Here is an 11547-nt window from a genome sequence, read left to right on the forward strand (position 1 = left end):
AGGATGACGAGGGGAGGCAGCAGCAGTCACGCTTGTGAGGATGTCCCTGTTCGCCGCTCAGCACCACAGGCAGGGCATTCCACCGAGCCGTACGATCCACCACCGCCTCCACCGCCACATCCGCCCTCCACCGAGCAAATTTTGCGTATGTTTGAGGAAAGGAGGAATAATGATCTGGTTGAATTATTAAAAAGTGTACAAGCTATGGTTGGGCAGAATCGAAATCAGAACAGTCACCATTCCAAACTGTCAGATTTTCAGAGAACCAAGCCTCCCAGTTTCAGTCAAGTTATTGATCCCTTGGAAGCAGATGATTGGTTACGAACTATTGAGAAAAAGCTTGAGATTGCTCGTACCGAAGAAGATCACAAGGTTCCATTTGCTACGCATTATCTCGAAGGAGCTGCCGCTATATGGTGGGATAATGCGAAAGCCATGTGGTCTGCAGATGAAGAAATCACTTGGACAAAATTCAAGGATCATTTCCGCAAATACCATATTCCTGCTGGTATTATGAAGGTCAAGCAGCGTGAATTCCTTGCGCTCACCCAAGGAAGCCTGTCTGTTAGTGAATATCTGCATAAGTTCAATCATTTGGCCTGCTATTCCCTCTATGATGTGGCCACAGAAGAAAGAAAGATTGACAGATTTCTTGGCGGAGTAAACCAGCACCTCCGATGCACACTCAGTATCTTTGATTTCCTGGACTTCCAAACTCTGGTAAACAAGGCCCTCATTGCTGAAAGGGAGCACAAGCTTGTACATGACAACAAGACTGCCAATAATGATGACAAGCTTAAGTTTGAGCCTAAGAAGGATGGTCAGCCAGTGCGGAAGGCTCGTACTTGGCAGAACACTCAAGTAGAGTACAAGCCCAATTGGCAGCAGAATGTTAACAAGACCACTACCCAAGTCAAGAATGTCGTAACCAGCCCGGTGCGAGAAGAATGTCAGCACAACAATTCCTATTTCAGTTGTGGACAAACTGGACATTATGCAAGACAGTGCCCCAAGAACGGCAAGGCAAATGCTCCATTCACGCCACAAGTCAACCATATGGGGCCGTACCCTGTCCAGTAAACCATAAAAGGGCAAGTACATCACCTCTCCACAGGCGAAGCCCAAGAGGACCCCAAAGTCGTCATTGGTATGTTCCCTGTTAATAACATAACCCCAATAATTTTATTTGACTCTGGGGCTTCCATTCTTTTATTTCGCGGAGTTTTGTTGCCCAAAACAAATTTCCTTGTTCGATTTCGAGAAAGAACATGCTGGTAGAATCCCCGGGATCTTTGCTCAGAAGAAATCTTGTCTGCCGTAACTTGGAAATTGATATCCAAGGAGTCCGTTTTCCAACTTCCTTGATAGTCATCGAGTCTGCCAAGTTAAACATTATTTTGGGAATGAATTGGTTAACCCAATACCAAGTATGCATTAACTGCGCGGCCAGAGAAGTCACCTTGACAAGTCAGGTAGGGCAGACTACAAAATTCTATGCCCACAGAAGCATACCCAAGAAAGAGATAGTCTTCACCGTTGTGGCTGAAGAATTGGGATTAATTCCTTTGATCAGTGAATTTCCCGATGTATTCCCAGAAGAATTGCCAGGAATGCCGCCAAACCGAGAGCTTGAGTTTGCAATTGATCTTGTGCCCGGGACCGCACCGTTATACAAGAAGTATTATCGGATGCCTTCGTCAGAATTAGTGGAATTAAAGAAACAGCTTGATGAGATGCTCAGAAAGGTTATATCCGTCCAAGCTCTTCACCATGGGGATCACCCGCAATATTTCTGGACAAGAAAGATGGTAGTCTCTGTATGTGTGTGGATTACCGTCAGCTGAATGATGTCACTATTAAAAACAAATATCCACTACCCAGGATTGATGATTTATTTGATCAACTCAGTGGGGCAAAAGTATTCTCCAAAATTGATTTAAGGACTAGATACCACCAACTCAAGATCAAAAAGGAAGATATTCCTAAGACCGCATTCACTACCCGATACGGTCTTTATGAATATACCGTTATGTCCTTCGGTCTCACCCATGCCCCTGCTTTCTTCATGCACATGATGAACAAAGTATTCATGGATTTCCTGGATAAATTTGTGGTGGTCTTCATCGATGATATACTTATATACTCAAAAGGTGAAGAAGAGCAAAAGGGACACCTCAGAGCTGTCTTACAAAGACTCCGCGATCATCAGCTATACGCCAAATTCAGTAAATGTGAGTTTTGGCTCAAGCAAGTTGGATTCCTAGGGCATGTTCTGTCCGTAGAAGGTATAGTCGTGGATCCAAGTAAGGTGAAGGACGTGCTTGAGTGGATGGCACCCACGACAGTATCCCAAATCTGGAGTTTCCTTGGATTAGCCGGGTACTACCGTCGTTTCATTGAAGGTTTCTCTAAGATTGCCAAGCCAATGACAGAACTTCTCAAGAAAGATAAGAAATTTGGCTGGACTGAGGACTGTGAGAAAAGTTTCAATGAGCTGTAAATTAGACTGACAACAACACCTGTGCTGACTCTTCCGGACATCTACCGCAGCTTTGATGTGTACTGCGACGCCTCCAGGCAAGGTCTTGGATGCGTACTCATGCAAGATGGCAAGGTTGTAGCATACGCATCTCGTCAGCTATGACCCCACAAAGGGAACTATCCTACTCATGATTTGGAATTGGCCGCGGTTGTTCATGCTCTAAAAATTTGGAGACACTACCTCATTGGAAAAAGGTGTCAAATATTTACCGACCACAAAAGTCTCAAATATATATTTACTCAGCCAGACTTAAACCTACGCCAACGAAGATGGCTTGAATTAGTCAAGGATTATGATCTTGGAATTAATTATCATCCGGGTAAGGCCAACGTGGTCGCCGATGCAGTCAGCCGCAAGCCTGCCAGTCTGAATACCATGATGGAGTCCTTGCCTCCCGAACTTCAGGAAGAGATCACTCAACTCAATCTGGTCATTATTGATACTAGTCTTGCTAATATGATGGAAGTTACTCCTACCCTCGAGGATGAGATCCGCAAGGCCCAGTCAGACGACCCAGTGCTACAAAAACATATCAAGCGTATGTTAGAAGGCCAGACACAAGATTTCTCTAAGGATCAGCAAGGTACACTAAGGTTCCGCGGAAGGATTTGTGTACCAAATCAAGCAGACTTAAGAAAGAAGGTATTGGCAGAAGCACATGAATCTTCGTATTCCATTCACCCCGGAGGTACCAAAATGTACGAAGACCTTCGGCAGATGTTCTGGTGGGATGGTATGAAGAAAGACATCGCCTATTTTGTGGCTTGTTGCGACATACGCAACAAAGTGAAGGCAGAACACTAGAAACCCGCCATACTCCTCCAACCCTTGCCCATTCCACAATGGAAGTGGGATGATGTCTGTATGGATTTTATCACAGGACTACCAAGGACTCATCGAGGCAATGATGCAGTATGGGTCGTAGTGGACACATTGACCAAGGTAGCTCATTTTATTCCCATTAGAACCACTTATCGAGCCGATCAGCTCGCACAGTTGTATGTGTCCAGAATAGTCAGTCTGCATGGAGTACCAAGAACGATCACTTCGGACAGAGGGTCACTTTTTACCTCTGGTTTCTGGTCACGTCTCCATCAAGCTTTGGGGACCACGCTAAAGTACAGCACAACTTATCATCCTCAGACAGATGGACAGACTGAACGAGTAAACCAAATACTCAAAGATATGCTTCGAGCATGTGCTTTGGCCCAAGGACCCAAATGGGAAGATTGTCTGCCGTATGCCGAGTTCTCCTACAACAACAGCTTCCAGAACAGTCTAAAGATGTCACCTTATGAAGCTTTGTATGGCCGCAAGTGCCGCACTCCGCTAAATTGGTCTCAAACCGGAGATAGCCATATTTTCGAAACCGATCTCATGATGGAAGCTGAAAAGCAAGTCAAGGAAATCCGAGAAAGATTGCAATTGGCTAAATCCCGAGAGAAGAGTTATTACGATGTGAAGCACCGCCAGATCAGTTTTGAACCCGGAGACCATGTATACCTCCGAGTCACCCCTATGAAAGGAGTCAAAAGATTTCAGACCCACAGAAAATTGGCACCCAGGTATATTGGTCCGTTTCTGGTTATGTCCAGAGTGGGTACTGTTGTAGATCAGTTGGAATTGCCCCCGGAATTGTCAGAAGTGCACAATGTGTTCCATGTCTCACAGCTAAGACGATGTATATCGCCTCCAGAGAAAAAAGACGGATATGTCAGAATTAGAGCTGGCTAAGGGTTTAACATATGAGGAGAAACTGTTCAGAATTTTGGATGAGATGGAAAGGGTCACTCGTAGTAAGGCGATAAAGTTTTATAAAGTGTAGTGGGAGCATCACACAGAGGAAGAGGCAACTTGGGAACGAGAGGAATTTCTAAAGGCAACCTATCTAGAATTGTTTTCCCGAGCAAGCGAATCTCGAGGACGAGATTCATCCTAAGTGGGGGAGGTTTCTTACAGCCTGGTTTTTGCCCCCTCTTCTTTTTCTGACTTTTCATTGCCTTCTTATTTGAATTTGGGTTTTTAAATCATTTCAATTGGACTTAAACCCTTGGGCATACCCATGATTTTCACCCAAGTGGCTCATGTCTTCCCCAAGCCATCATTTCTTCTCTGATTAATCCCAAAATAATCCTAGGAATATTTTTCTTAAATGAAAAATATTCATTTTCTCTTCAAAAACCCTACTCAGCAACATATGCTCCAAAGCAACCCCCATTTTCTTTGCCAACAAAAATCTGAGAAAATTCCCAAATATTCTTTGAACCCTAGGGCATCTTCCTGAGCAAAAATATAGCATCACTTTGTGGAATAGTTTTGCTACAGAAAATCTTTTCTGTTCTGGTCAAAAAAGTCAATTTCTACAGCAAGTATCATTTTCCTTGATCCAATGAGGCTGATTTTTCTTAAGCATCATTACCTTCCTAAGAAACTACTAACCACCAAAAATCAGCCCTAAACTCTCTATGGTTTGGTCACAGTTAACTCCGCAAGTTACTGACCAGAAACTTACCATGAAGTAAACCACGCACCTAGAGCCCCTGGGCTCGACTCAAAGCATTGGAACGACCCAACCCACTAAGGATTGCACGCCAGACATGAATTTATGGCAAGCCGTGGCTCTATGCCAGAGTTCGCGCGGTGACCACACGTGTGCATGATGCCAATGTGCTAGTCGACGCACTCTGGATGCCGCCGCGTGCTCGCTTCCCCGACTACCGCACCTTGCCAAACCGTGCCACAATCTCCGTCTCGACGCCCTTATATCCTTGCTGGCGCTCACCGAGCCAACCCAACAGTGCGCCGCGCCACTGTGATCGTCGGCACCCCCGCTCCTTTGTTCGTCTCCGCCCTCCCACAGTGCCCGCGTGAGCTGTGTCGCCTTCTCCCCCTCTCACTAACGCTGTTCGTCGCGGGGCGCTGTGTTCAGAAGCCCTCCGGCGGAGCCCAATCCCCCTCCTCGCTCGCCTATAATACAGCCCCTCCCCAGCCTCCTCGAGCATCACCAACTCCTCCTACACACTCCACAATGCAGTAGAAAGCCGCAGCCCGTCCGGGCAAGCCTCGGGCCGCCGTCTCCGAGCTCGAGCTCGCTGGCGATTCCCGCGGTTCACCCCCACCGTTCCAGTCCCTCCTGATCTCAAGCCACTTTTCTAGAGCCTCCGTGGTGCTTCACTGGTGTCGTCTGACCACAATGGAGCCCCTGGTGCGGCCCCACATCACCGTCGTCTCCAACTCCGACGATCTCTACTTCCTGCTGCCGCTGGAGAAGCTCGTTCCGACCCCGTCCGACCACCCCTAGCTATTCTACGGGTACGGGCAGGTGCGCCTCGACCTCCTCCCGCATTCTATCCCTCTGGATCTGGCCAAGGAGCCCTCCTCGCCGGCGTGAGCTCAGGCGAAGCCTCGCCGCGCTCTGTTTCTCTCTCCCTCCCCCTCACACCTGACCAGCAGGGCCCGCTGTCAGCCTCTGCCCGAAGCGGTACGAGTAGAGGCGTATTCAGAGAATACGCCATCGACGTCACCCCTGGTTTCTGTTTTATTTAAATTTAATTCAAATAATCCAGATAACTTCAAACAGCCACAACTTTTTAACCCTAAGTCCAAATGAAGTGATTCTTTTTTGCATTGTGTTCTTAATGAAAAGATCTAGCAGCTCACCAAAAATGAGATTTTTCTCTGCTGTCTAGATTTTCTGGTGAGTTTCAGAGTGTTTCTTGATATTTTCTTTCTATGTTTTTAATTATTTTCAAAAGGTGAAGCTTGTCTTGAGGATCACTTGGAGGAGTGTGAACCTCATCTGCACTAAGGCAAGCCATAGCAACATTTTCATGGTGCCATCTCAATATTTGGGATTTTCCAACTTGAATAATGATTTAGTTCATGCATTTAAATCACTTAAGTAAATATTTATTTCTGTTGAATGCTTGTTTTGTTTGGTATGCTTAGTTTATAGTAGTTTGAGACTAACTAAGTTAGTTAAAGTCAGTAGAAGTAATATTTGGTTATGTAGAAATGAAATGACTATGAAAAAGACTAGTTTGATTAATATTCTCTTTAGTAAGAAAATGGTTTATTTCAAGTTAATATCATGGCTAAGTTTTTGGAATCTTCTATTATATACTTAAAACAAAAACCAATAAGACACCACGTTCTTCCACATAAGCAAAAATAATATAGAGCGTTGATCTATAATATTTATGGCTAGGATTTAAAAATATTACGTTACATACCAAAAGTATATATATGTTGAACTGACACGCTACGAAGTTGCATGTATTTTTTAGAGGAAAAGGGCTCAAAAGCCCCAGTTCCATTTGCATTACCAAAAGAAACCACAAGAGGTTCGAATTCTGTTACAAGCACGCGGGGGGATAAACAGCACACATCGCTGCCCCAGCAAAAGAGCAGACCGTGCCCACAGTCATCAATTCAAGGAGAAATTAAAAAACTACAGTCTCAAAGGGAGCTACATCCAATAAGCAAGGAAATCAAGCGATATCACGATCTCGCAGCACCTCCGAGCACATCTGTAGGCCTAGCCAGGATCCGGCCAAAGCAGGAGGGGTGGGGATCTTGCTAACTGCTCCAGCTTCCGCACTAAGTATAGCACTTTTCCTTTGACAGGGCCTGAGCATCGGACCGCCCAGCTGTCCAAAGAAGCAGCAATGTTCCTCCACAACACCTGCATCCCAATCCAGGGGGTATGATTGAAGCACATGTCATTTCGATATTTCCATAAAGTCCACAGAGTAGCAGAGTGTAGCAAACAATCTGCTGGGTGATTCTTGTTAAAGGACCACCATTCAAGCATGTCAGACACAGACATCCCAGAATGGCTATTAAAAATGTCCCCAATCACTCTCCATAGTTCTATCGAAACAACACAACCAAAAAATAGATGCTCAATAGTTTCAGGATCACTACAGAAAAGGCAGGTAGCATCTTCTACCGTTTGTCTCTTCTGAAGATTATCCCTAGTCAACACTTTTTTTTAACATAAGCCAAAGAAATATATGAATGCGAAGGGGAACTTTGATATTCCAGATGGATAGGAGATCCCCAGGGTGAATCCCTCTAAAATTAACTACATTATAAAAGGACTTAACAGTATAAACACCTTTTGAATCATAATTCCAACAAACAGTGTGTACTTTGTCTATTAGCACAGTATTTTTAATGAAGCTGAATAGATCATTCCACTCAGCTAGCATATCACTGGAAAAACATCTCCTGAAAGAGATTTTTAGATTAGTGCCGTCCCAGACATCGCTCACAGTGCTATTCTGTTCATTGGCAATACTATATAAACTCCAATACTTAGTAGCCAGGGTGGTATGGCCAATCCACTGGTCTTCCCAAAATGTGATGCTCTTGCCATTCCCAATAATCCAGGAATATCCTATGTTTGCAGCGTTAGCAGCCGACAGGACTATGAGTGTTCTATTTGGCATCAATGACTTGTTTCCAAATCTTGCCCTCATCTAAAAAGTATCTCTTAATCCAGGAAGCTAACAAGCAAAGGTTCATATCTACAATGTTAGGGATGCCAAGGCCCCCATGCTGCTTTTGCAGGGTCACACAATCCCAGGCAGCAAGGTGATATTTGTGGTGCCCTCATAATCATCCCGAAAGCAGTGAGCCAGCTGGGAATTAATCAACTTAATGGCCCATTTGGGAAATTTGAAAATACCCATAAGGTAACTAGGTATAGTGGCCAAGCAGGTTTTCACTAATGTGAGCCTCTTGCCAGAGGATAGTAACCTGCCTCTCCACCCAGCCCCTTTCTTAATTATTTTATCCACAGTAGGTTGAAGTTCACATTTTTTCAGTTTTCTATGGTGAAGAGGGGCTCCTAAATATTTAATAGGGAAATCACTTAATTTGCAACCAAGGATTTGAGCAAATATGTTTGCTTCATCCCCATTCACATTAATAGGAACCTGATCACATTTATGAAAGTTGATCCGCATCCCAGAAATTTGTTCAAAACAGGATAGCAACCATTTAAGGTTCCTGGCATGAGCATGGTTATTACTCAAAAATAATAAAGTGTCGTCAGCATATTGCATACTAATAATGCCACCTGGGTTGGAACTGGGAAACAAACCCTCCAGGATGTTATTCCTAGCAGCTTTAATAAGAATTCTAGTAAAAACATCAGCTACTAAGTTAAAAAGTCGAGGGGAGTAAGGGTCACCCTATCTGACACCTTTACCAGCAATAAAATAATCACTATTGGCATTATTTATATTAACCCCAATAGATCCCTTGTGTAATAAAGAAGTAACCTTCTTCATCCACCTAGAACTAAAACCCCTCCTGTGCATCATATCAAGCAAGAAATCCCTGTTGATCATGTCATAGGCTTTCTCATAGTCTAGTTTAAATACAAACCAGATTGTTTGCTGGAGTACACAGAATGAATAATTTCATGAACTGTGATGATACTCTCAGCAATATATCTGCCTTTTATGAAGGCTGTGTGGTTCAAGGAAATTAAATCTTTGCAAATGGGGCCAAACTTATTAGTGGCACATTTGGCAAAGATCTTGAAACTACAATTAATCATAGCAAGTGGTCTAAATTTTTCTATCTTGCTAGCATCAGCCTCTTTAGGAACTAGAGTTAATAAAGAGAAGTTGAGTATATATAGATCTAGCTCATCATTCTCCCAATCACGAAATAAAGCAAACAAGTCACCTTTAATAAGGTCCCAAAATTGTTGATAAAATAAAAATGGAAATCCATCAGGCCCAGGGGCTCCTTCTCCATAAGAGCCGAAGACAACCTCTTTTATCTCTTTTTCAGAGAAGGGGGCATCTAGTATGTTGTTATGAACATCAGTAACTTTCTCACCATCTTCCCAAAAGTCATCTCTTAGGTTGATGTTGATTTTCTCTTGGTAACCAAATAGTTTTTTATAGTAACCAACAACAACTTTCATAATATCATTATGATCAGTCACATTACCTGCTTCTCCTTCTAGCACCATAATCTGTTTCCTCCTCCTCTTCTGATTTGCTATAGCTTTAAAATAGCCAGCATTCAGGTCTCCTTCAAGCACATCCCTCTCTCTGGATCTCTGCCTGGCCTTGATTTCCTCCTTCCTCCAAATTTCCTCCAAGTCACTTGCAATTTTTTTAATTCTGCAGTTAGTGTTAGGGGAAGGAGGGTTAGTTTCAGAGATAATATCTAAACAGTTATATTCAGCCACCAGAGCTTGTTTCTGTCTGTTTTGATCAGCCTCATAGTTGGCCATCCACCCTTTGATGGCTTTTCTGGAGTTCCTAATTTTGAACTGCCAAATATCTATAGCCTTAGTAAAGGGGCAGGTGGCAGTCCAGGATTTAATAACCACCTCTCTAAAGCCCTCAACCTCCAGACACCATTTCTCAAATCTAAAATGTTTACTTTTGGGAATGGGGAAGGCACAAGTGTTAAGAACCAGAGGGGTGTGATCACTCCCCAATCTAGGATGGGCTTTGAGATGTATCCCAGGAAATTCAGAGGCCCAATCAGTGGACATGAAAACTCTGTCTATAGTAGCCATCACTAGATTGTCCTGGTTGTTACCCCATGTGAACTTCCTCCCATTAATTTTGAGCTCTATTAGGCCAAATTTGTTAATCCAATCATTAAAGAGGTCAGCCCAGTGCTGATTGATAGCACCAGTGTTTTTATCACTAGCCTCTCTAATTAAATTGAAATCTCCACCTTCTAGAGTGGGGCCTATCCAGCCAGCTAGTATGGAATGTAGCTCATTAATGAATTGCATTTTAAACTGGTCATAGGCAGAGCCATAGACAGAAATAACTCTCCAAACAGAGCAATTCTGTCTGTTCCTAAGTAAACAGGAAATGCAGTAATTATGTAGATCACATTGAACTATGTCATATATATCTATCTTAACTCCAATCAAGATCCCTCCTGCAGTATTACTAGCAGGGAGCCATTTCCAATGAAAATTGGATCTGGGATCAAAAGCTTCAAGTTGAAGAATAGTAAACTCTTCTTTTTTGGTCTCAGAAATACAAATAAAATCAGGACTGTTGGCTCCAATGAGCTCTTTTAATTTTTCAACCTTATTAGGGCCATTAAACCCTCTAATATTCCAGAAAACACCTATCATTTAAGATCAAAGTTAATTTTCCTTCTTCCTTTGCAAGAAGAGGATTTTTGAACCTCAATCCAGGGGGAGTCTGAAGTAGAGGGCCCATTACTATGTGCCCCCACTTCTGTCTCAACATTATCCCTAGGATCAGGCTCAGTACATCTGAATTCCTCACCAGTAATATCTATACTGGGAGGCAGAAATATATCAGGATTTTCAGAATTAAATTTAGCAATTCTATCTAATTCTACATTCTTGATAATGCAAATATTCTCCCTGATGTTATCACTGCTAGTACCCAGGCTAATCCCTGAGCATTCTACAGTTTTCAACAGAAAGGTATCATCAAGACATGCCAAGGAGTTTTGGGTACCTTTTCTCAACATAGGTTTTTCCAGGTTCTTGATTTGCTTCAACTCTTGAGCTTTCTGGATAGCAGGCCTGTTATCCTTCTTGTTCCTGGTACTAACCCTGGAGGCCACCACAGGGCCCCATTTCTGCTGAGTGTTGATGTTCTTATGCACCACAGGTTTTGCTACTTCAGCAGCAGCTTCAAATTGTTCCAACAGAGGGGCACCAAAGTTGACATTTTGGTTCTTATTCACCATCTCCAGGAAGCTTTTGGTCATGGGGGCACCCAGCAACTTGGAGGAGACCATATTAGAGCAACTGGCAACAGGGGCAGGAGTGGAGCACATTTGAGCAGTCCCATTAGTCCCAGCAGCATTAGTTTTATCTTTGATAGTTTGGTTACTATTACCAGTGTCCATATCTTCTCCAAGCAAATCATCCTCACTTGTGTCGAATTCCTCGTCAGTGTGCTTTTTCTGTGAAGGATTGTCATCAGGGCCTGGAGGTATGTCTGACTGACCACTCCCTAACCCAGTTTCCA

Source organism: Triticum aestivum, chromosome 6D, assembly GCF_018294505.1.
Source record: "Triticum aestivum cultivar Chinese Spring chromosome 6D, IWGSC CS RefSeq v2.1, whole genome shotgun sequence".
NCBI lineage: Eukaryota > Viridiplantae > Streptophyta > Magnoliopsida > Poales > Poaceae > Triticum > Triticum aestivum.